The sequence below is a fragment of the Stenella coeruleoalba genome (assembly GCF_951394435.1).
Source record: "Stenella coeruleoalba genome assembly, chromosome: 7".
Classification (NCBI taxonomy): domain Eukaryota; kingdom Metazoa; phylum Chordata; class Mammalia; order Artiodactyla; family Delphinidae; genus Stenella; species Stenella coeruleoalba.
The window spans coordinates 48,590,677-48,613,294 of NC_137153.1; the positions used below are offsets into that span (position 1 = coordinate 48,590,677).

The 22,618-nt window shown below is 39.7% G+C and overlaps 1 protein-coding gene across 14 annotated transcripts in view; it reads left to right on the forward strand.

Moving 5' to 3' along the window:
• The window catches only part of CAAP1 (caspase activity and apoptosis inhibitor 1), a 1,159,962-nt gene that overhangs the window by 137,446 nt on the left and 999,898 nt on the right, over positions 1–22,618 (forward strand). For 13 of the 14 annotated variants that reach the window (XR_013829209.1, XR_013829210.1, XR_013829211.1 and 10 more), the window contains one exon: positions 18,137–18,242. The gene's annotated coding sequence lies outside the window, so the exon portion shown is untranslated. Of the gene's footprint in view, positions 1–18,136; positions 18,243–20,911; positions 21,221–22,618 lie in introns of those variants that run through there. The other variant, XR_013829222.1, reaches the window with a different exon arrangement.

The following is a 22,618-nucleotide window of genomic DNA, read 5'->3' on the forward strand; positions in this document are numbered from 1 at the left end:
GCAGGACCATGTCCAGTGGTGTGTTTTGGGATGTCTGTGACCTTATTATGATTTTGGGCAGCCTCTCTGCTAATGGGTGGGGTTGTGTTCCTGTCTTGCTAGTTGTTTGGTATAGGGTGTCCAGCGCTGTAGCTTGCTGGTCATTGAGTGAAGCTGGGTCTTGGCACTGATACGGAGATCGCTGGGAGATTTTCACTGTTTGATATTACATGGAGCTGGGAGGTCTCTGGTGGACCAATGTCCTGAACTCGGCTCTCCCACCTCAGAGGTACAGGCCTGATACCTCACTGGAGCACCAAGATTCTGTCAGCCACACGGCTCAGAAGAAAAGGGGAAAAAAAAGGAAGAAAGAAAAAATAAATTAAATAAAATTATTGAAATAAAAAGTAATTATTTAAAATTTAAAAAATTTAAAACGTAATAAAGAAAGAACAAAATAAAGAAGAGAGCAACCAAACTAAAAAGCAAATCCACCAATGATAAGCGCTAAAAACTATACTTAAAAAAAAAAAATGGACAGACAGAACCCTAGGACAAATGGTGGAAGCAAAGGTATACAGACAAAATCTCACATAGAAGCATACACATACACACTCACAAAAAGAGGAAATGGGGAAAAAATCATAAATCTTGTTCTCAAAATCCACCTCCTTAATTTGGAATGATTCGTTGTCTATTCAGGTATTCCACAGATGCAGGGTACATCAAATTGATTATGGAGCTTTAATCCGCTGCTTCTGAGGCTGCTGGGAGAGATTTCCCTTTCTCTTCTTTGTTCTCACAGCTCCCAGGAGCTCAGCTTTGGACTTGGCCCCGCCTCTGCGTGTAGGTCGCCGGAGAGCATCTGTTCTTCGCTCAGACAGGACGGGGTTAAAGGAGCCGCTGATTCGGGGGCTCTGGCTCACTCAGGCCGGGGCGGGGGGGTGGGGCAGTGCGAGGCGGGCCTGCGGCGGCAGAGGCCGGCGTAACGTTGCACCAGCCTGAGGCGCGCTGTGCGTTCTCCTGGGTGAGTTGTCCCTGGATCCCGGGACCCTGGCAGTGGCGGGCTGCACAGGCTCCCCGGAAGGGGGGTGTGGAGAGTGACCTGTGCTCGCACACAGGCTTCTTGGTGGCGGCAGCAGCAGCCTTAGCGTCTCATGCCCGTCTCTGGGGTCCGCGCTTTTAGCCGCGGCTCGCGCCCGTCTCTGGAGCTCCTTTAAGCAGCGCTCTTAATCCCCTCTCCTCGCGCACCGGAAAACAAAGAGGTAAGAAAAAGCCTCTTGCCTCTTCGGCAGGTCCAGACTTTTCCCCGGACTCCCTCCCGGCTAGCCGTGGCGCAGTAACCCCTTTCAGGCTGTGTTCACGCCGCCAACCCCAGTCCTCTCCCTGCGCTCCGACCAAAGCCGAGCCTCAGCTCCCAGCCCCGTCCGCCCCGGCAGGTGAGCAGTCAAGCCTCGGTCTGGTGAGTGCTGGTCGGCACCGATCCTCTGTGCGGGAATCTCTCCGCTTTGCCCTCCGCAACCCTGTTGCTGTGCTCTCCTCCGTGGCTCCGAAGCTTCTCCTCGTAGCTCCGAAGCTCCCCGACTCCGCCACCCGCAGTATGCGCCCGCGAAGGGGCCTCTAGTGTGTGGAAACGTTTCCTCCTTCACAGCTCCCTCCCACTGGTGCAGGTCCTGTCCCTATTCTTTTGTCTCTGTTTTTTCTTTTTTCTTTTGCCCTACCCAGGTACGTGGGGAGTTTCTTGCCTTTTGGGAGGTCTGAGGTCTTCTGCCAGCGTTCCGTAGGTGTTCTGTAGGAGTTGTTCCACATGTATATGTATTTCTGATGTATTTGTGGGAAGGAAGGTGATCTCTGCGTCTTATTCTTCCGCTACCTTGAAGCTCCTCCTATGGATGTTATTAAGGGGATATATGACTACAGTAAAGTATAATTAGATCTCATTTTTGTTTCTTGATATCATATTGATTATGATAACAGTTTTGTAGTTTTTACAGCTTATATGGTTATGGTCACATTAAATTGATAGTCTCTAAAACAAATGCACATTTGAACACATATTGAAGAAGCATATTACAAAGAGAGAGACTTTGGGAAAAGGAAAAGTAGCTATCATTCTTGATACTATTTGGCAAAAGTCACAATAAATAAATTGCCTGTTTTCAGGGTCACTTTTTGCCTAAAAACCAATAACATTTAAGAATTTATGCCATAAAAAATTAACTCCTACTGTTGGAAAACAGAAACACACTACTCATCTGTTTCCAGTGTTGTGAAAGTCACAAATATGTTCTCCCAAAAGCTGTATGGACATCTAGTCATATTTTATTTGATTTTTTAAAAATATTTATTTATTGTTTGGCTGTGTTGGGTCTTAGTTGTGGCGTGCGGGCTTCTCTGTAGCTGTGGTGCACACATGGGCTCAGAGCACGCGGGCTCAGTAGTTGCAGTGTCTCTCGTTGTGGCACACGGGCTCCAGAGTGTATGGGCTCTGTAGTTGTGGCACACGGGTTGCAGAGCATGTGGGCTCTGTAGTTGCGGCAAGTGGGCTCTCTAGTTATGGCACGCAGACCCAGTAGTTGTGGCGCATGGGCTTAGTTGCCCTGTGGCATGTGGAATCTTAGTTCCCCGACCAGGGATTGAACTCGCATCTCCTATATTGGAAGGTGGATTCTTAACCGGTGGACCACCATGGAAGTCCCATCTACTCATATTTTAAATGTCCTACTGTACATTAGGAAATGTGCAGTGAATCTTTTTGTAAAATGAAGGATCCCTTTTTAGAATAACGTGATTAATTTCCTCTCTGTAGGAGAATTGTAAGTCAGTTAGAAACTAGATCATCTAGTCAGATTGGCTGGTAGATTCTAAGCCCCTTGAGTACAACATTCTATCTTTTTAAAATCTTAACATCATTTATAATTCCTCATGTGGTAGTTCACATATAGCAGGTGTTTGTTCAGCTTTCTTGGGGTATAATTAACAAATAAAATTTTAAGATATTTAAAGTGTACATCATGTGGTATGATATACATGTACATTGTGAAAGATTTCTTCCCATCTAGTTAATTAACACATCCATCACCTCATATACTTATCTTTTATTGTGTGTATGTGAGAACACTTAAGTTTTACTTTCAGCAAATTTCAATTATACAATACAGTGTTATTAACTAGAGTCACCATGTTATACATTAGCTCCTCAGAGCTTATTCATCTTATAGCTGAAAGTCTGTACACTTTTACCATCCTCTCCCTATTTCCCCCACTCCCCAGCCCCCAGCAACCACTTTTCTACTGTGTTTCCCATGCGTTTGACTTTTTATTTCGATTCCACATATAAGTGATACCATGCAGTATTTGTCCTTCTTTGTCTGGCTTATTTCACTTAGCATAATGTCCTCAATTTCCATCCATGTTGTCTCAAACAACAGGATTTCCTTCTTTCTCATGGCTGAATAATACTCCATTGCATACATATACCACATCTTTTTTATCCTTTCATCCACTGATGGATACTTAGGTTGTTTCTGTAACTTGGCTGTTGTGAATAATACTGCAATGAACGTGGGAGTGCAGGTATCTCTTTCATTTCCTTTGGATATATACCCAGTAGTAGGATTGCTGAATCCTACGGTTTGAATCTTCATTGCCTGTTGAGTGAGAGAGTTTGGAGGAAATTAAAGAAACTCTACTTTTTGTGCTTTCTCTCCAAAATGGAGACGATGAAACATGCCTTAGGAAAACAAGATTCTGATGTGGAAAGGTTACCCAGAGCCTGAAGAATTGGTGGATACTTGGTCACAGAGGAGACTGTGGGATATATAAGGAATAATGATGCAAAATAAATAAGGAAACTCTGGTAGTAGGGTCAGGTATAGGCGTGAAATCTAAGCTATGTGAAACATACTCAGATTTGAATTTCTACAACTAATCTTAGACAAATAGATGGATTGATTTATATAGTTTTCACTCCGTGTCCTGATTTGTAATAAAAATGTAATAAATTAGCTGGAATTTGGGGTACCATTTGAAGTGTAGCATAGATGAAGAAGCTCTTTGCTCAAAGCCACAAAGAAATCATTGTTTAAAATCACAGGAGTATGATGCATCAGTCATTAACTGAAAGTTTTTGTCAACATAATTCTCATTTTTCAATTCATATTAAATGGGAAGATTTTAAAAACAAATTTTGATAACTTAGTTTTGCTCTTCACAGAGTAGCAACTGCTCTGTTGTCTTCCTTTTGCTAAACAGCAGATCATTGGTCATATACAATCTAAGGAACAGAGTGTGAAAACACTAGCCTTCTTTCTTTTCTAAACATGAGCTTTCTTATCAAATCCAAACAGCTTTGATTTGAATATTTGTACAAACTAATTTACAGTTTCCTTCCCTGAAATGAGTGATCCTTGTATAGAAGGAAAGTATGTAGACGTCAACATGCTTTCTGAAAGAGCTGCGTCATAGGTTATAGGGCTTAGTGGGGAATAAAAGATAGACTAGTCGAGAGAGAGAGTTACACAGACATAGAATACAAACTTATGGTTAGCAAAGGAGACAGAGAAGGGGAGGGATAAATTAGGAATTTGTGATTAACAGATACACACTACTATGTATAAAATAAATAAACAACAAGGACCTACTGTATAGCACAGGGAACTATATTTAATATCTTGTAATAACCTATAATAGAAAAGAATCTGAAAAACTATATATATGTATAAGTGAATCACTTTGCTGTACACTTGAATCATTTTAAGTCAAGTATACTTCAAAAAAAAAAAAGGAGAGAGAGAACGCCTTGCTGTGTGGTCTTGGGCAGCCTGTTAAACATCTCTGAGACTATATCTTGACTTGTAAAATGGGGCAATGGGTCGTTGTTAGGATAAGAGAAAATATTTGGAAAGCATATGCCATTTGATTGGTGCTTAATAAGTGTTAGCTAATTTACTCTTATGATTGTAAGGAGCTGAGATGCAAATTGCAATGCCACTGAAAGGGAAACCAATCAGTTAACCAAAGAGGAACACAAAAATGGAAGTAAAACCAGAAAAACAAAACTGTTCAACACACAGAAGCTGTAGATGAGCTTTGGGGAAATAGCAGTTGTGTTTACCCAAAGCAGCTTCAGTGTATTTTGTTTGGGGAAGAATGGAGTGAGATCACGTAAGGGACCTTGGACAAGAGTGGGGCTAATAACAGTACTCATCTCATAGAGTTATTATAGGGGATTAAATGAGATACTATTTGTGATGCACCATGCATAGTACTTAGAACAAAATAAATGCTTAATGAACAGAAATAAAAGCGTCTTTTCAGACCAAACACATATTTCATTGATGAAGAAACTGAGGCTTAGGAGAATTAGGTAACTCTAAGCTTACACCAAAGGAAAAATAGGCCCTTGGTCACCTGATTCCCAAGTCCAAGACCCTTTCTATTTTACCATCCTTCTGAAGTTATTTAAGAATCATTGCAATATACTCCATAACTTCCTACATTTATTCAATAACTAAATCACATTTCTGAGGAATTATTCTGTTCACAATGCTTAGTGTCTGGGAACCCTGAATAATAATGGAATAAATGCTTTAGATGGTATTTAAGAGTTTATCAAGGTACAGGTAATGCATTTAGATTGTATTACTATCATTATCCTCTTATGAAGCCTGGCTGCTGCCCCCTGGTGCTGGCGGTGTGGAAGTCCTGAACTTCATGGAAGTTCTGCCCAATGTCTAGGTTTGAGTCAAATGTTGATAAGAAATTAAACAAGCAGTCCTTCAAACCAGACATCCGTGCTCATGATCTGGATGTGAAGTTGCAAGCCAGAGACCACCTAAGCATACCAGTGGGTAGCAGAATGACTTCACCTTACTCAGAAAGTAATCCATTTCTGAGAAACCATTGCAGGCAATTTGGCACAGCTGAACTTCATCTTTAACCTTTTACTGTGATTTATGTGATTAGGCTATGGGAGGATGTGGTTTTCAACAGCATGATTAAAGCACTTTGAGGAAATAATTTCTGTCTCAAGCACCTTGCGTACATTTTTGTTTTCAAGTGTTTGTCCTTTCTCATTAAAAGGAGAGACAGGAAGTGGAGAAATATTGACTTTTAAACATTGTCTTGGACAGAAAAGAGAGATGACAAAACAACAGAGTCAAAGCCAGGGTGTTGGTCTTTTGCAGACCTGTACAGTATGGTTTCTTGCCTCAGCATTCCCCAGATTTGTGAATTTCATCCATCTGCCAGGGATTTGTGTTTTTCTAAACTTAGGAGACCCATCAACTTTTAAATGTTACCAAGCAAGGACTTATTTAAAAACAAACAGGGCTTCCCTGGTGGCGCAGTGGTTGGGAGTCCGCTTGCCGATGCAGGGGACACGGGTTCGTGCCCCGGTCCGGGAGGATCCCACATGCCGCAGAGCGGCTGGACCCGTGAGCCATGGCCGCTGAGCCTGCGTGTCCAGAGCCTGTGCTCCGCAATGGGAGAGGCCACAACAGTGAGAGGCCCGCATACCGCAAAAAAATAAATAAATAAATAAAAACAAACACACATGACTATCTAAGAACTAATTTTATAAAAGAAAGGACATTTTAATACCAGAAAAATAAGACAAACATAATTGTATAATAATGAGCAATTTTATCCAAGGAAATATAATTGTTGTATTAGTCTTTTGTTTTCTCATTTTGCCAGGAAGTAGGTTTAGAGTTCCGTATATGGAGGACCTGCTCAAATCCAGTTCAGACTAATTTTAGGCCAGAAATATTAAACTCTGCTTCTGCATTTACCTCTGTGCCTCAGGTTATGTTTAGCGCTTCCCAAAGAGTCTTCAAAATGAATGAAATTTATAGGCAATATATGTTGTTCCACATTTATGGGAGTAGGGAGGAATGTTTTAAGAATTCAGCTGAGTAGTGAGATTCGCAGATCCCAAGATTCTGAGTCATCATCCTGAACTCTACTTGTCCTTTGCCATTTTCTTTGGAGAAATAGGATCTTTTGCTCTTGCACCATGGTACTTTACATCTCAACAAAAAGGAAAAGAGTATATGTTCTTTCTGGAGAGAGTAGGTTGTGGGTGACCTATCTGAGTTCACTGGCTCACTGAACATTGATTAACATTTAAAATGTATGCAAACTTGACTCCTAATTAAAGTCCAATAATGTAAGACTTTGAACCTGTTCCCTGCCTTTGGAAAGAATCACAGTTGCTGGCTGCTTATCATGAAAAAGTCATTCTGGTAAATGACCAACTCCCCCACCTTCTCCCATCAGTTGCAAAAGTGATTCTCCATTGTAGGGATCTGCAAATGGTGCATGTTGCAGAGTCCAGCGTCTCCTGATAGCTGGAATTGTTATGCAAATTATCTCGGTTATAGGAAGAATAAACTTTATAGAGCTCCTGTCATATGCGAATTTGCAAGCAAGTACCAAATTTGGAGATGGAGAACCCTAGCGTTGATCTGTAGGGTCATCAAGAGCTCTTGATGGTAATTTGAGCATGGTGGTGATAAAGGATGAGACACCCTTCTTCCCATTCTTTATTCTTACTCCCTTGCTTTGCTCAGTCTTTGTGGGAGGGTGTATATGGAGCACAGAGAGGGAGTCAGAAAAAAAGTGATGAAATCCAAAAGACGTTAAAGGACACAAATATTCAGGCACGAGGTATTAGTTGCATGTTGAAGAATTAGTCAATTTGTTTGCCAGAGATGGGGAGAGAATCCAAGTAAGAGTGAAAGACTCAGCCTCAGAAGAGAAAAAGAGGAAAAAGTGAGAACCAACATTAATTGTGTACTTGCTGTGTGCCAAAGATTCCAGTACGTATGTTACCCATTTTCTCATCTGACCTGTATTATAGCCTGATGAACCAGGTTGTGTTATTTTACAGGTGAAGAATCTGGGGTTCAGAAAGGTTGGTGTACATGTGGAAGGGTCTAATGACTCAAAGCCAAATTTCAACTCTAAATCTGATTTGAAGATTCATGGCCTTTGCCCCCTCAAGCTGCCTCTTAAAATTACTCAAAAATGCACCCTTGGAAATGAACCTCAGAAACATGATTTCAGAGCTGTAGTTTCAATTCTATGTTCGCCTGGACTTTAGTGCCGCAGAGGCAATGTGGTTACCATAGCTGTTTTTCTCAGAAGCAATTCTGGCAAGACCAGGGCACCATGGTCCTGGAACGGAACACGATAGAACAGGTAGCTACAGAAGAAGCTTTGGGGAGCTCTTCTGTGTGCTTCATCAAGCCCTCTCCCCATACTCTGAGTGGTAGATGTGGGGTTCTCACCCGATGGGAAGGGTTGTAGCTGGAGAAGATGCTGGAGCGGGGCCTTTTGGCTTGGGATCCAGGGCAGGCCCCCTTGCTGGTTTGAGTGGCACTACTGTCACTATTGTTCATGGTTACATGGGAGAGAAGGGCAGCCTGTAAGTGGGAGATGAGAGTGCAATTTGCTGCAGGGCAAATATTCTTCAATATTAAAATACATTTTAATTCCTTTTTATTGTACCAATCCTTCAATATTAAAAACATTTCAGTTTACAGTTTTCTTACAAAATGAAACTAGCCAGTATTACTCTAACTAATACAACTACAGAGTTCTTTGCACTTTCGTGATGTGGGAAGGTCATCAACTAGCTTTTGCAGACCTTATATTTTGTTTGTAGAAGAGTCTGTCAGGGAAAAAATTGTTGATGCATGTAATCAACAACTTTAATCTTGAAGTTATTGGAAAAAAATGAGCACAGAATTCATAAAGGCCATTTTCAGAAAGTCACTTTTCTGATTCCAGCTGCATTCTAATTAATATCACGGAGTGTTAGCACACTAAGTAAGGAGCAATTATTAGCTATCAGATTCTGGGTTTGGGAGAGAAATGATGGTGTATTGTGCATAATTTTTGCATCATTAAAAATTAAATCCCATAAGCATAATGACTCAAACATCAGGCCCTGACAGCATCTGCAGATGATAAACTATGGTATGTAAAAAAACAATTTACTAGGTAATGGTGCAATATTTTCTATATTTAGACAGCAGTTCCCAAAAAAGGCAAAATGATACTTTATATCAAATTATTTCTAGGCAGAAGTTAGCAAAAGAATAAGGATATATAAGATAGGCTATTGTACAGGAAACTCACAGTTTTTGTATTTTATAGAAGGTGATTTAACTAGAAGAACATGGATTTTGTTGTCAAGTAGACACAGGTTTCAATCTTAGGTTCACAATCTTTCTAGCCTTGTGAACTTGAGCAGGTTTCTTTTTTTGCGGTACGCGGGCCTCTCACTGTCGTGGCCTCTCCTGTTGCGGAGCACAGGCTCCGGACGCACAGGCTCAGTGGCCATGGCTCACGGGCCCAGCCGCTTCACGGCATGTGGGATCTTCCCGGACCGGGGCACGAACCCGTGTCCCCTGCATCGGCAGGCGGACTCTCAACCACTGCGCCACCAGGGAAGCCCTTCAGCAGGTTTCTTTATCTCACACTTAAGTGAAACTGATGGTGGAATCTTCAGTTTCACCAACTGTCAAAACAGACACCTTACCTTATAGAGTTTTTGTGCAGATTAGATGAGATAACATAGTTAAAGTACTCCACACGGGTCTGGGGCATAGTAGACACTTAATAAACATTAGTTCATTTCTCCCTTCTTTTTTCCATGTTGTTGAGCTCTTTCTCTGAGGAGAGTACCTTAAAATAAGATTCTGTTGCTCCAGTAGAAAGTCAAGCTCATGGGATGAATCACAATAGAGATCAAAAATTGCTGATTATGTCATTTATTTTGTATCTAGTAGTTTGTACTTCTTAATCCTCTTTCCCCATCTTGTCTCTGCCCCCACCCCTTTCCCTGCTGGTCACCACTAGTTGTTCTTTGTATCTGTGAGCACAGCACTGGAAATATAGCCAATATTTTATAATAACTCTAAATGGAGTATAATCTATAAAAATATTGAATCACTGTTATATGCCTGAAACTAACAGAAAATTTTCAATCAACTATACATCAATTTAAAAAAAAAAAGGGCTTCCCTGGTGGTGTAGTGGTTGGGAGTCTGCCTGGCGTTGCAGGGGACATGGGTTCGTGCCCCGGTCCGGGAGGATCCCTCATGTCGCGGAGCGGCTGGATCCGTGAGCCATGGCCGCTGGGCCTGCGCGTCCGGAGCCTGTGCTCTGTGACGGGAGGGGCCGCGACAGTGAGAGGCCTGCGTACCGCAAAAACAAAAAACAAAAAACACTGCTGATTGAAATTAAGCAGGAACTCTTGAAGACACAACTGTGAGATCTCTGAACTCTTAAGCCAATGATGCATACACAGCCAACCTCTATGGAAGCTGCTAAGATTTCCATGGGTGGGAGAGTGACTGGCATTTGTACCTCTTGGTTTGCTTTTCCGGGGGGACTTGGCATAGTTACCTCAGTGATGATTTTAAGCTTTCAAGGGAATAAAATGTAGCTGATGTCTGAGACCACCCAGGATGTTACGACAATGAGCTAATGAGAACAAGACCACAGATTTGATCTTGTTTCAGTCCTCGAGCCATATATAGCCTGCCATTGTACTGTCTGACTGGTCTTCTCACAAATGTGCCCGCTGGGTCCAAGCCGGGACTAAAAGAGAGACTTTGGGTGGTGACCATTAACTGGTGAGATGATTTCCATTCTTGAATGGCATTTGTGACTTCTAGGACCCTAAGCAACTGATGTATCTGCATTCCTCAGGTTTTCTTACTGTAAGTGAGATTAGCCACCTTTGTCTTACATTCTCCCTTGAGAATCCTTAGCAAACACAATTACCTGCACAGTGCCGTGTCAGTGATAGTTTTGCATCTGGTTCCATGCCTGTCGTATGTTAGGTAGTGTGTAATAAGTGCTTGTCCTTCCAACATGTGGGGAGGTGTCGGTGTAGTGGAAATTGCTCAGGCTTTAGAACCAGAAATACCCACGTTCCTGTTCCTTCTCTATCACTTATTAGCTACGAGGCCTTAGTGTGGTTACTTTACTTCTCTAGAACTCAGCTTCCTCACCTGCAAAGTGGGGATAATAACACCAAATTATAGAGTTATTTTGAGGATTAAATGAAATGATACATAAATATTGTTTCCTTTCCTCTTTCAGCTCCAAGCTAAAAGTCAAATAACACAAAGAAGGAGTGTGCTGTGGCTTAGTCATGAGGTAATTAATGGAGTATTGTAATAGGTATTCAGAATTTATTTGTAGCTTCCCAGAAGCTTTATATATTTCAGGGATTTCCTACACCTTTTGTGGTCTGTTGAAAGTTCTCCTCTTGTTTTCAAGCATCCTATATGTATCCATTCTATGTTCATTTTAAGAACATTTATTCTTTTTGTTCGTAAAGGGAAATACATTCTCTCCACCATCTTGAAACCGGAAGTTCCAGGCTTGCAAATGTTTTTAACATCTTAGTTTTCTTCTTTTCCCTTGAGTTGCCTCTGAGTTAAGAAGGCAGTGCCTGGTAGCAGTGGTAGGGCAGTGGGGTGCTGAAAATGAGTCATGGACACATTCAAATTTTTATGTGTACATTATGAGGTAGAAAGAAAAATAGAAAAATTATGTATCAGAGTGGAATGAGAGAGTGGTATGGACATACATTACCAAATGTGAAATAGATAGCTAGTGGGAAGCAGCCACATAGCACAGGGAGATCAGCTCAGTGCTTTGTGACCACCTAGAGCGGTGGTAGGGAGCGTGGGAGGGAGATGCAAGAGGGAGGGGATATGGCAGTATATGTGTACATATAGCTGACTGACTTTGTTATACAGCAGAAACTAACACAGCCTTGTAAAGCAATTATACTCCAATAAAGATGTTAAAAATAAAATAAGAAAATTTAAAAATAATGAAATGGTTCCCTCCAGATAGTCAAGATTTGAAAAAAGTTTAGGGTTTCCATAGAAGTAACAAGAATGAAGACAAAGAATATTGGTTTGAGATTCAGAGGATCCAAACTTCCACCCAGTTTTTCCATCCCCTCTTTGTAATCTGGCCAACCTGCACCTGCTCTTTGGGCCTTGGTTCCATCTCCTGTAAAATGGTGGTGAAGGAGGGACATCACACGGATGGCTTCCATTGTCTCACTCAAGTCTTGAAACAATTAAGGTCAACACCTAATTCCAGTGTCTGGGGAATTCCTTGCTGGAGGTTTAAAAGTAGAGTTCTGTGGAAAAAACAAATGATAGACCCATGATATGAGGATTCTATTTTAAGAAGAGGGACTGAGGGCAAAACTCTAGGAGCCAAAGATGTCATAACATTTTAATAGCAATATATTGGTATATAAATATTAAACTGTGAAACTTTTTGTTCAGTATGACCTAACCAAAGGGAAAGAGATCAGTCACACAAACCAATTAAAAAATATTCATATGGAAAGAAGGTCCATTTGTAAGTGTCTGCCTGCCTTACAACCTTGCTCATAATAAAGTAGATACAAATAAATAAATAAATAAGTTTTTACTAAAATGAGTGCAACTTACCAAATATTATGCACGCAGCTACAGAAGCTATAATTGGATACCAATAACCTAATACGGCTTGTCCATGCAGAGACTGTGCTTAAGTGCCTTATCAAACAATAGATCATACATAAAAAAATTGAAAGTAGAGTGTTTTTTGAGTGAAATCAGATTAGACATAAGGACATTGCTTTAGATCTTTGAATACCTTACATCCCTTTGTGTCTTTGAAGTTTTGTTTTTGTATTATAATCTTAATGGAGAGAGTAGAACAGAAAGATCCAAGTTCATTCTTCCTTTTGCTCAGAGTGAGGAAATAGCTTTCAAAAGGTAGAAGCCAAGGCATTTTGGAAAGGGTGGAACAGGAACGATTGATGATTGGGATAAATGGAGATTTCATTAATTTTTTCACTCAGTGGATATTTATCAGGGGCCTGTTATGAGCCATGCTCTAAAAGTTTCACAAAGGAAAAGTGAATGGACAAAGAGGAATTTCATGTTAATAGAAGACATGTGTGACCTGATGTGGAATTATTTTACCAATATGTGAAATTTCCAGGAAGCAAGGGAATGGAAGTGGGGAGTCAGTTGTGAAGGTAAGGTTGCATGGGAGGGTGAGATGGGGGGAAAAGGACCACTCCAGAAACCATATGGAGAGAGAATAAGAGATGCGGGAATGTCTTAGAGAGAAATGTCATGAACATCAGCAAAATAAGTCAAAGAGAAGATGGGCTGCCAGGAAACAATGGAAGAGTATGGTTAACATAAAAAGATATTGACAGGATCGACAGAATTATTGCGATGGTTGTGCCTGGAATTAAGGCATCATGAAAGAGCTAACGAGGGGTGATTTTATTTTATTTATATTAAATATTTATTTATTTATTTGGCTGTGCCGGGTCTTAGTCGTGGCACACGGGATCTTCATTGCGGCATGTGGGATCTTTTTAGTTGTAGCATGTGAGAGCTAGTTCCCTGACCAGGGATTGAACCTGGGCCCGCTGCATTGGAAGTGTGGAGTCTTAGCCACTGGACCACCGGGGAAGTCCCAACGGGTGATTTTAGAAGTACAGTTGGCACGATATAAGTTGTCAGGAAGCATAAAGAATGAATTTATTCTCAGTAGGGAAAGAGCATTAACTCCTATCTGTTGTAAATGGGAGAACTTGAACCTGTAGAAGGTGAAGGGGAAAGGAATCAACTTTTTAAAGCCTTTATTATATTATGTCACTTGTCATAGATTATCTCATGAATCCTGACAACTTTAGGATATTATACCCATTTTATATAAAGGAGGAAGGAAAACGCAGACATTTTAAGTAATTTGCCCAGGGCATACAGCTGGTGAGTAGTAAGGCTGGGATTTTCAACCCAGGTCTATCTGATTTGAAAGTAAACAAGGTGTATCAGTCAGGGTCCAATCAGGAGACTGAAACTACACCAACTAATTTTCAGAATTCATTATTAAAAATTGTATGAAAGGTATTAAAGAATTGGAAATGCAATAAATGAACATCAAGGCATCACAGAGGTAGCGGCTGAGGAAGCAGTGACCAGCCATTGAGGGAACCAAGGAAAGAGGGTGGTGTTACCAAGCCGAGCCACTTGGAGGACGGACCCTGGGGCTGGAACGGCCCCCACCCCCCCTTTGGGGGAGGTGCACAGTTTGCTGGCGCTGGTGTCTCAGAGTGTGAGATGAGGCTCCTTTTGCCCGTGTTGTAAAAACTGCAGTCGACTGCTGGTGCTGGTGAAGAAGCGCTACTGGGATGACACTCAGAGGGACTGGAAGTTGAAACCGTGAGCAAGGCCCCTCTTTCCCCTCGTGACTGCCAGTCTCCCTAGTGCCCCCTGTCGGCGAAGTCTAACAGCATCTGGCAAAGGACAGAAGGGTGGTTCAGAGTTCCAGTCTCAGCATCAGTGTAGAAGGGCAAGTCTGAAGCAGGGTACATAGCTTGATGATCAGAACAGAGAAGAGAAATTCAGGAAGGCGGTTGCAATATTTCACCCCTGTAAGAGTTCTGAAGAGTTTTATGGCCGATTTTAATATTGGTTTTGTTGAAAGGGGCATGAACAGCCACATCTCACTAATTTCTTCAAATTAATGTAAAATCTAAAGTACAGAATACGTTTGGAAGACATATAGCTTTAAAATTTTCCCAGTATACACAAAGCTGCTTTAATTGGACCTTAAATAAAAACGCATGTTAATTGCCCTGTGCAGTGAGGTAGGAAAAGACAATTAATTGTTTGGCTACTGAAGAGTCTCTGTTATTAGGACAGAAGGACAATTAGCTTTAAAAGCATTGCTCAGAACATGTGTTGGTTTTCTTTTTTCCTCAATGTTTCTCTTTTCCAAAAGAGAAGAGAACAAACCAAACCCTTTTCCACAATAACTACACTTTTGAGAAAGCAAGTGCTAAACAGGAATTAGGAAAGAGAAAACATTCCCCAAAGCCCATGGGGATGACAGTTCCTGGTTAACTGTAAAAAATGGAGAACATAATTGAGACAGATGACCAGATTTAGGAAAAATAAACCTCACCATTAAAATCTAATTAAATATTTGCATTTCAGCATTAAGTTTCTTCTCAAAAGTTTTGTGAGCAGCAGGGTGACAGTGAAGATTATTGACTATAATTTGCTGAAGTTTTTTAAACTAAATTAGTTTTGTGCGATGTATGTAAGGTTTACTCAGCAGTGCTTATCCGGTGGCTGCTTTATTATTCTTTTAAAGTGAATCATTTATAACTGTTCTCAGAGATCTTTTATCAGCCACTTATCTCCTTCAACTGGACTTGTGACGCCAAGGGATAAAATGAATTGCTGGCTAATATTGTGAGAATTAATCAGACCACAACAGCGGGAGAGTAATGACTTACTTGCACTTAGATATTTGCATTTGGCAGTAAAATCACAACAAAAATATAAGGACGTTTAATCTTCGGCTTTGACTTGAACACTGGAACATGTTGGCAATATAAAAAACTAAATACAAGAACTGTGTGCTTTAATTTTGGGTGATTAATCAGAGGCATTTATTATGTGAAGAAAGCTCTTATTTGATGCAGATATTTAAAATTTTTTAAAAATGTAATTTAATTTTTTATACAGCACGTTCTTATTAGTTATCTATTTTATATGTATTATTGTATATATGTCAATCCTAATCTCCCAATTCATCCCACCACCACCATCCCCCCCCCCACTTTCCCTGCTTGGTGTGCATACGTTTGTTCTCTACACCTGTGTCTATTTCTGCCTTGCAAACCGGTTCATCTGTACCATTTTTCTAGATTCCACATATATGTGTTAATATACGATATTTGTTTTTCTCCTTTTGACTTACTTCACCCTGTATGACAGTCTCTAGGTCCATCCATGTCGCTACAAATAACTCAATTTCGTTCCTTTTTATGGCTGAGTGATATTCCATTGTATATATGTACCACATCTTTTTTATCCATTCATCTATCGTTGGACATTTAGGTTATTTCCATGTCCTGGCTATTGTAAATAGTGCTGTAATGAACATTGGGGTACATGTGTCCTTAAAAAACTAAAAATAGAACTACCATATGACCCAGCAATCCCACTACTGGGCATATACCCTCAGAAAACCATAATTCAAAAAGACACATGCACCCCAATGTTCATTGCAGCACTATTTACAATAGCCAGGTCATGGAAGCAACCTAAATGCCCATCGACAGATGAATAGATTTTAAATGTTTTTATCATTTTTCAGTACCTTTGAATCAAACTGGTCTAGTTTCCTGAGTTTTTTTTTTTTTTTTTAGAGACCTCTGGACTAATGAAATGAGCCTTTTGCCCTTCATCTCACCATCCTTCAAAGTCTGCCAGAACTGTTTCATTCCCTTTGTTTCCTTTCTGTCTTTCCAGGTTTGATTTCCAGTCCCTCAGCCCCACAATAGCTTAGAAGAAAGCAGTGGCAAAATCAAGACCAAGGCGGTGGAAATATTCCTGCTGCTGTTCTGTTGACGTGATTTCCTACACTGCTTTCTCGCTTTCTGTAGGGTCTGACAACTTCAAATAGTAGGATTAGGTTCCTGGTTGCTCTATAAGCCCTGGTGAAGGTGTACAGTAGGAAATTTCCTGATTTGAGTCCATGGAATCAAATGCTTTAGAGGGCATTTCTTATGATCAGAAGCCACTTTTTTTCAATTTATACGGCTGCAGTCTGTGTTAATGGCATCCATTGCTGTTTAGTTCTGGTAATTCTTAGAAGTGCAGGTGTTCTCCTTAGCAACTGTATGGGTGTTGGTTTCTGCAACACCCATACATAGGACCGTATAGACCAGATAGATAGATAGATAGATAGATAGATGTGAGTGTACCTGTTCACATAAGCTCATACATACTTTTCCCCTCTTCAGATGTGGTGTGGCGTGGTGTTAAGCAAATGGACTCAGAAAGACCTAAGTTTAAATCTCATTTCCAAACCCTTAAAGGCTGTTTCCTGTTCATGGTACTTCACCTCTCAGAACTTTATTTTCCTCATAAGTAAAATGAGAATAATAATATCTGCCTTGCCAAGTTGTTGTGAGGAGTGGAGACTATAAACAAAAAGTGCTTGACACTTGCTCAACAAATGATAGTACTGAGTATTTCTATAATCAGTAGAGAGTCAGCACCTTTGGATTCCGTGAATTTCTTTTTAAATTTTTTATTTTCAAGGGCAAGTTTTTTTTTTTTACTTAGATGTAATTTATACATGACATTATATTAGTTTTAGGTGTATAAAATAATGATTTGATATTTGTATATGTTGCAAAATGATCACACAATTAGTCTAGTTAACATCCATCACCATGTAATACTTATAATTTTTTTCTTGTAATGAAGGATTCCCTGCATTTCTTGTGTTTTCTGGTTTTAGCAAAGAATAAAGCATATATGTTGACTGGAGTAGCCCCTGGGTTGTAGCTCTGGGAAATCTAACCTCTAAGTCTACCTTTGGATAAATGTAGTTCTAGTCAAGGAGAAGGAGCCCTCAGCAGAATCTTGTGTATCTTGTTTTTTGGTCTTTCTAAAGTCTACCTTCCTAATCTCTACAGCAATTTGCTGTCTCTTCCTGTAACATCCTCAAGGACAGAGAATGTCCTGTCTTAGTTTCCTTTATGTCACCAGAGCTGGCATGTATTGAGTAGGTGCTTAGTAGATGCTAAATAAAATGTATAACTATTATCATTCTTTTTCTAAGATTTTGTTCACTTTTACTTTGCTATTTTGCCAACAAACTCTTCCTTTGGTCTTTGGTCACAATTCGTTTCAGAATAGGATCTAGGATGGCAAATAAGTTTCATCCTGTGAACTAATTTTGTAGGGGGATTGTTATCCAATCTCCAGTCTGAAAGAATGCCATTGATTAGGGATGACTGTCATAGACCTGGGAGTGCGGAACAAGTGTGTCATGCATTTGCTCCCTATGTTAGAGTTATTTCTTTCACTCGTTGGATTTTAAACCCTCTTTGGATGTTTCCCCTGCACTCCAAACGTTTGGCTGGCTGGAGTAGGGAGAGGTTAGGAGGATGAGAATCTCCTCCTGAATCTCACTCCTTCCTGTAGCATAACTTGAATGTCACTGTACTAAAGGATGACCCTCTTGATACATGGGGAGAAAACTCTGGTCTCAAGGTGTTCCTGTCCTATCCCCCCAGGTCAATCTCTGGTGATATCTGAGTGAGGATCAAACTTCTTAAAGTCTCTTGCTGGTAGTGAGAAAGAAATTTCTACGGCAACAGCTGACAATGACAACACCTTCAGGTTTGACAAACCCTGCGCTTAATTTTAAAATTCTGCTCCAAAATCCTTAGTGATGTTAGAGTTTATCTCCCTGATCCTCCATTTTCTTTCAAATGGGAATGGAAGTGTCAGATTTATCTCAGGCATATTGAGGGTAAAGAAGGAAATTTTGTTATGGTGTAATTTGAGGGGGATATTATTATTATTACTATTGTTGTTGAAAATAGCTTAATTAAAAAAAGTCAATCATGCTTGCTGTAAAAAATTCCAAAAATACAAAAAAGGTGGAGAAGGAATCAACTCAAGTCATACTACCTAGAAATGACTAAGCATAACATTTTGGTGAACATCCTTCCAGGAATCTATCTTTTGGATAAATCATAAGATACCAACAAGTTTGGTGACCTATTTTATTCTATCCAACAATATGTTCACAGATATCTTTCCATGTCAATACATTTAAATCTACATAGTATTTCTTTTAAAATTTTCATTCTGGAAAGTTTCAAATATACACAAAAGCATGCAGAATATGGTATAACCCCCATGTACCCGTTATCTAATTTTGTCTTATCTATACCTCCCTCTGAGTCTCCCCTAACCCTCTCATCACTAGATCATTTTAAAGTCAATCCAAGATATCATATTTGTGTTAGTTTCCTAGGGTTGCCATAACAAATTACCAGAAACAGAGCGGCTTAAAATAACAGAAATGTATTTTCTCATATTCAGGAGACCAGACGTCTGAAATCAAGGTATGACAAGGCTAGTTCCTTCTGGAGACTTTGAGGGAGAACCTGTTCCATGCCTCTCTTCTAGCTTCTCATGATTGCTGGCAATCCTTGGCATTTTTTGGCTTGTAGCTACATCACTACAATCTCTGCCTCTGTTGCCACATGGCCATCTTCCTTGTGTGTGTACCTGTGTATCTTTCAGTGTCCTCTCTTTTCCTATAAGGACACCAGTCACTGGATTTACAGCTCATCCTAAACCCAGGATGATTTTATCTTGAGACTTTTAATTACATCTGCAAATACCCTATCTCCAAATAAGGTCACATTCTGAGGTTTCATGTAGACATGAATTTTGGGGGGTCACTACTTCGTCTACTATAGTATACCTTAATCTGTTAAGTATCTCAGAACTAATGTCATATTGTCTGAATATTCCATTCTTTACTAATGATAGAACGGGTTATATCTCATTTTTCACTAAGCATACATCTTTTCACTTCTGTGTGAGCTGTCTGGGTCAAAGGGGTTCATATTTCTCATTTTGATACACATGGCCAAACTAGCTCCTGGAAAAAGTGTACTAATGTACACCCCCAAAACAGTGCCTGAGTGTGTACTCATCAACCCTGGATTTTGTCCATTTCTTAAATCTTTACCAAATTGTACGTGGGAAAAAATTTTATTTGCGTTTTTTGATTTTAAGTGAATAGGCGTGATTTTTTTTTTTCTTTAAAAGAGGAAGAATATGCACCAGTAGTGGAAGTAAGAGGGAGTAACAGCTAGGAGTGCTTGAGTGCTGGTGTTCAAAACTGATTTAGATCAAATCATTTCCATGAACACTGCTTGTATCGAGAAGTTCAGGCGAAAAGTGCTAGAGAAATATTATTAATCTTCTATATGTAAGGTATACACATTACACTGTGGGATGTTTATAGTAGAAAATGAATGCCCCACAGAGCAAGGAAATAACCTCTTTAAGTTTCTGTGGACAACTGTAACAAAATGTTCAATCTAGAGGCATTATCGCCCATTGGATGTCACTTCTGTAACCAAGGGGCGATATTTTTCCAATTACATATTTCACAGCCAGGTTGTATATTAGGCTTTTGTTCATTTTGAAAAAAAGAAAAAAAAGATCATTCTAGATATTCTCTGTCCCATTTACCATCAGTCAGGCCTGTCAGGTTAGCTAACATATTTATAGGGACAGTCAATTCTCTGGCTAATGGTCAAAGTGCATTGGGGTAGAATCATCAAAAAGGATAGATTAAGACCTTAACAAAGTCAAGTTTTGTCCCATATTTTACCTTCCTTCCCATTAGTAACTTACATTTTAAAATATAACATATTTGTGTTTTAATTATCAAAGTAATGCACATTCATTTATAATATCTAGGTGATAAGGCATTGCATATAGTAGAAAGTGAAAGTCCCCTCATATTACCCTAATATAGAATAATTTTGAATATGTTTTCTTAGGTTTTTCCTATGCATATAAAAAATTTCTATTACTGTTTTTTACAGAATTGGGCTCATATTGCCCTGCAATTTGCTTTTTCACTTATTCATACATGTGGCACATTTTTATCATGGAACTATACATAGATCAATTTCATTTTAATGACTGCGATATACACCACTGGAGGGATATATCATAATTTATTTAGTCATTTCCCTATTGATTTGAGTTGTTGCTGATTTTTCACTCCTGAAAACAGTGTTTTACACTGTTCATGTAGAACTGTACATTTTTGCAGGTGTTTTTATAGGGTAAACTCTTAGATGAACAATTGTTGAATCAAAGGGTAATGCATACTTGACACATTGATAGATACTGTCAATGTGCCTCCCTCCCTCCCCAAGAAAGGTTGTTCCAGATTCTATATTCACTAACAATGTATCCGAGTCCCTAATATCTTCACTTTTTACTTATTTGCTTATTTTTTTGTAAATCAGAAAACGTCTTTGATTACATGAAAACAAGATGTCACAAAATACTTCAACTTCCTTGCCCAAGATCCAAAGTGGTTTCACGGGTGGCGAGTCTAAGACTCAGAGTTGAAGAGACTTTCTCACAAAATTTCTAAATGGAAAATACAGGATTTACATTCATTGTCTAACCCCAAAGCCCATGTTCTTTTCATGACCCAGGGCTTTCTCTCAACAGCAGCACCTTCATCTCAGGCTTTGATTAATTAATTCGTAATGGACTACTGTGGTTCAGTGGTGTGGGCTTTGAACACATCACCAGGTTTTTGAAGTTAAACATCACCTTCCCTTCCTTCCTCCCTTCCTTCCTTCCTTCCTTTCTTCCTTCCTCCCTTCCTTCCTTCCATCCTCCCTCCCTTCCTTCCTCCCTCCCTTCTGTCCTCCCTTCCTTCCATCCTCCCCCTCTTCCTTCCTTCCATCCTCTTTTCCTTCCTTCCATCCATCCTCCCTTCCTTCCTTCCATCCTCTCTTCCTTCCATCCTCCCTTCCTTCCCTTCCTCTCCTCCCTCCCTCCCTCTGCCCCCTCCCTCCCTTATTCATTCATCAAACATGTGTTAAATATATGTCATGTGCCAGGTAAAAGAAATGTGGCTCCTGCTTTTGAGGGTCTCAGAGTAAACTGAGGGTGACAGAGGTACATGTTACAACCCAAATGCTTACAGCAGTGAGATAACTAACTGTTATAATGAGGAATGTATTCAGCATGTCCTGGGAGCCCAGAGAGGGAGCATCCACTCTGACTCCAGTGGGCAGGGAAGGTTTTGAAAATTAGGTAACATCTGAATAAAGCTAACCCCTTCCTTTCCCACAAAATATCCCTTGATGCCACTGTTAAAATCTTGGCAGGATTGCCCCAGGAGTTTGACGTTTGAGAGGAAAAAAAGCAGGGACTTAGTGTTTCAAATGGAAACATTTTATCCTTTTTATCTGATAATATAGTTATTCAAAATTTTAAATAATTCAAAGACACTGAAACCACGGATAAGTTTGTTGTGTATCTTTCTAATACCTACACACACACACATACACACATGCATAATTCTATTATAATAATCTTCTATAATTTGCTTTTTTCACCTCAAAGTAAATACCGGTTATATATCAATATATAAACTTACTTTGAATCTTTGAAACAGGTATATACTATTCCAGTATGTGGATTTATCAAAATTAATTTTTTCAGTCTCAGTGGACACTGTGCTGGTTCCCAATTTTTTATATTGTAAACAACACTGCAATGAATCTCTTTGTATATACTGCTTTGGAACCTTGTCAATTATTCCCACAGGTTAAATTTCTAGAAAGCAATGGCTTCAGCAAGGAGATATATATTGCTAGATTGTCCTCAAAAGGATTATATCAATGACACTGACACCTGTTGTTTATGAGAGAAAAAACTTTGGAATCAGAAAGAACCAAGTGCAGATCCTGGATCAGCCACTTTGTATCTCAAGTTACTTGTACCCATATCTCAGCTTCCTCATCTCTTAAATACATTAGCAATACTTATTGTAAAAGATTATATAAATTAAGTGAGATTATCTTCATATTATATATGGATCTAATAGAGTACTTGGCACAAAACAATCACTTAATATGTGATAATTAGTGGGTCTACTGAAAACTGCATCTCTAGGAAAGCAAAAAGAATACTTTTTCATATTCATGATAATG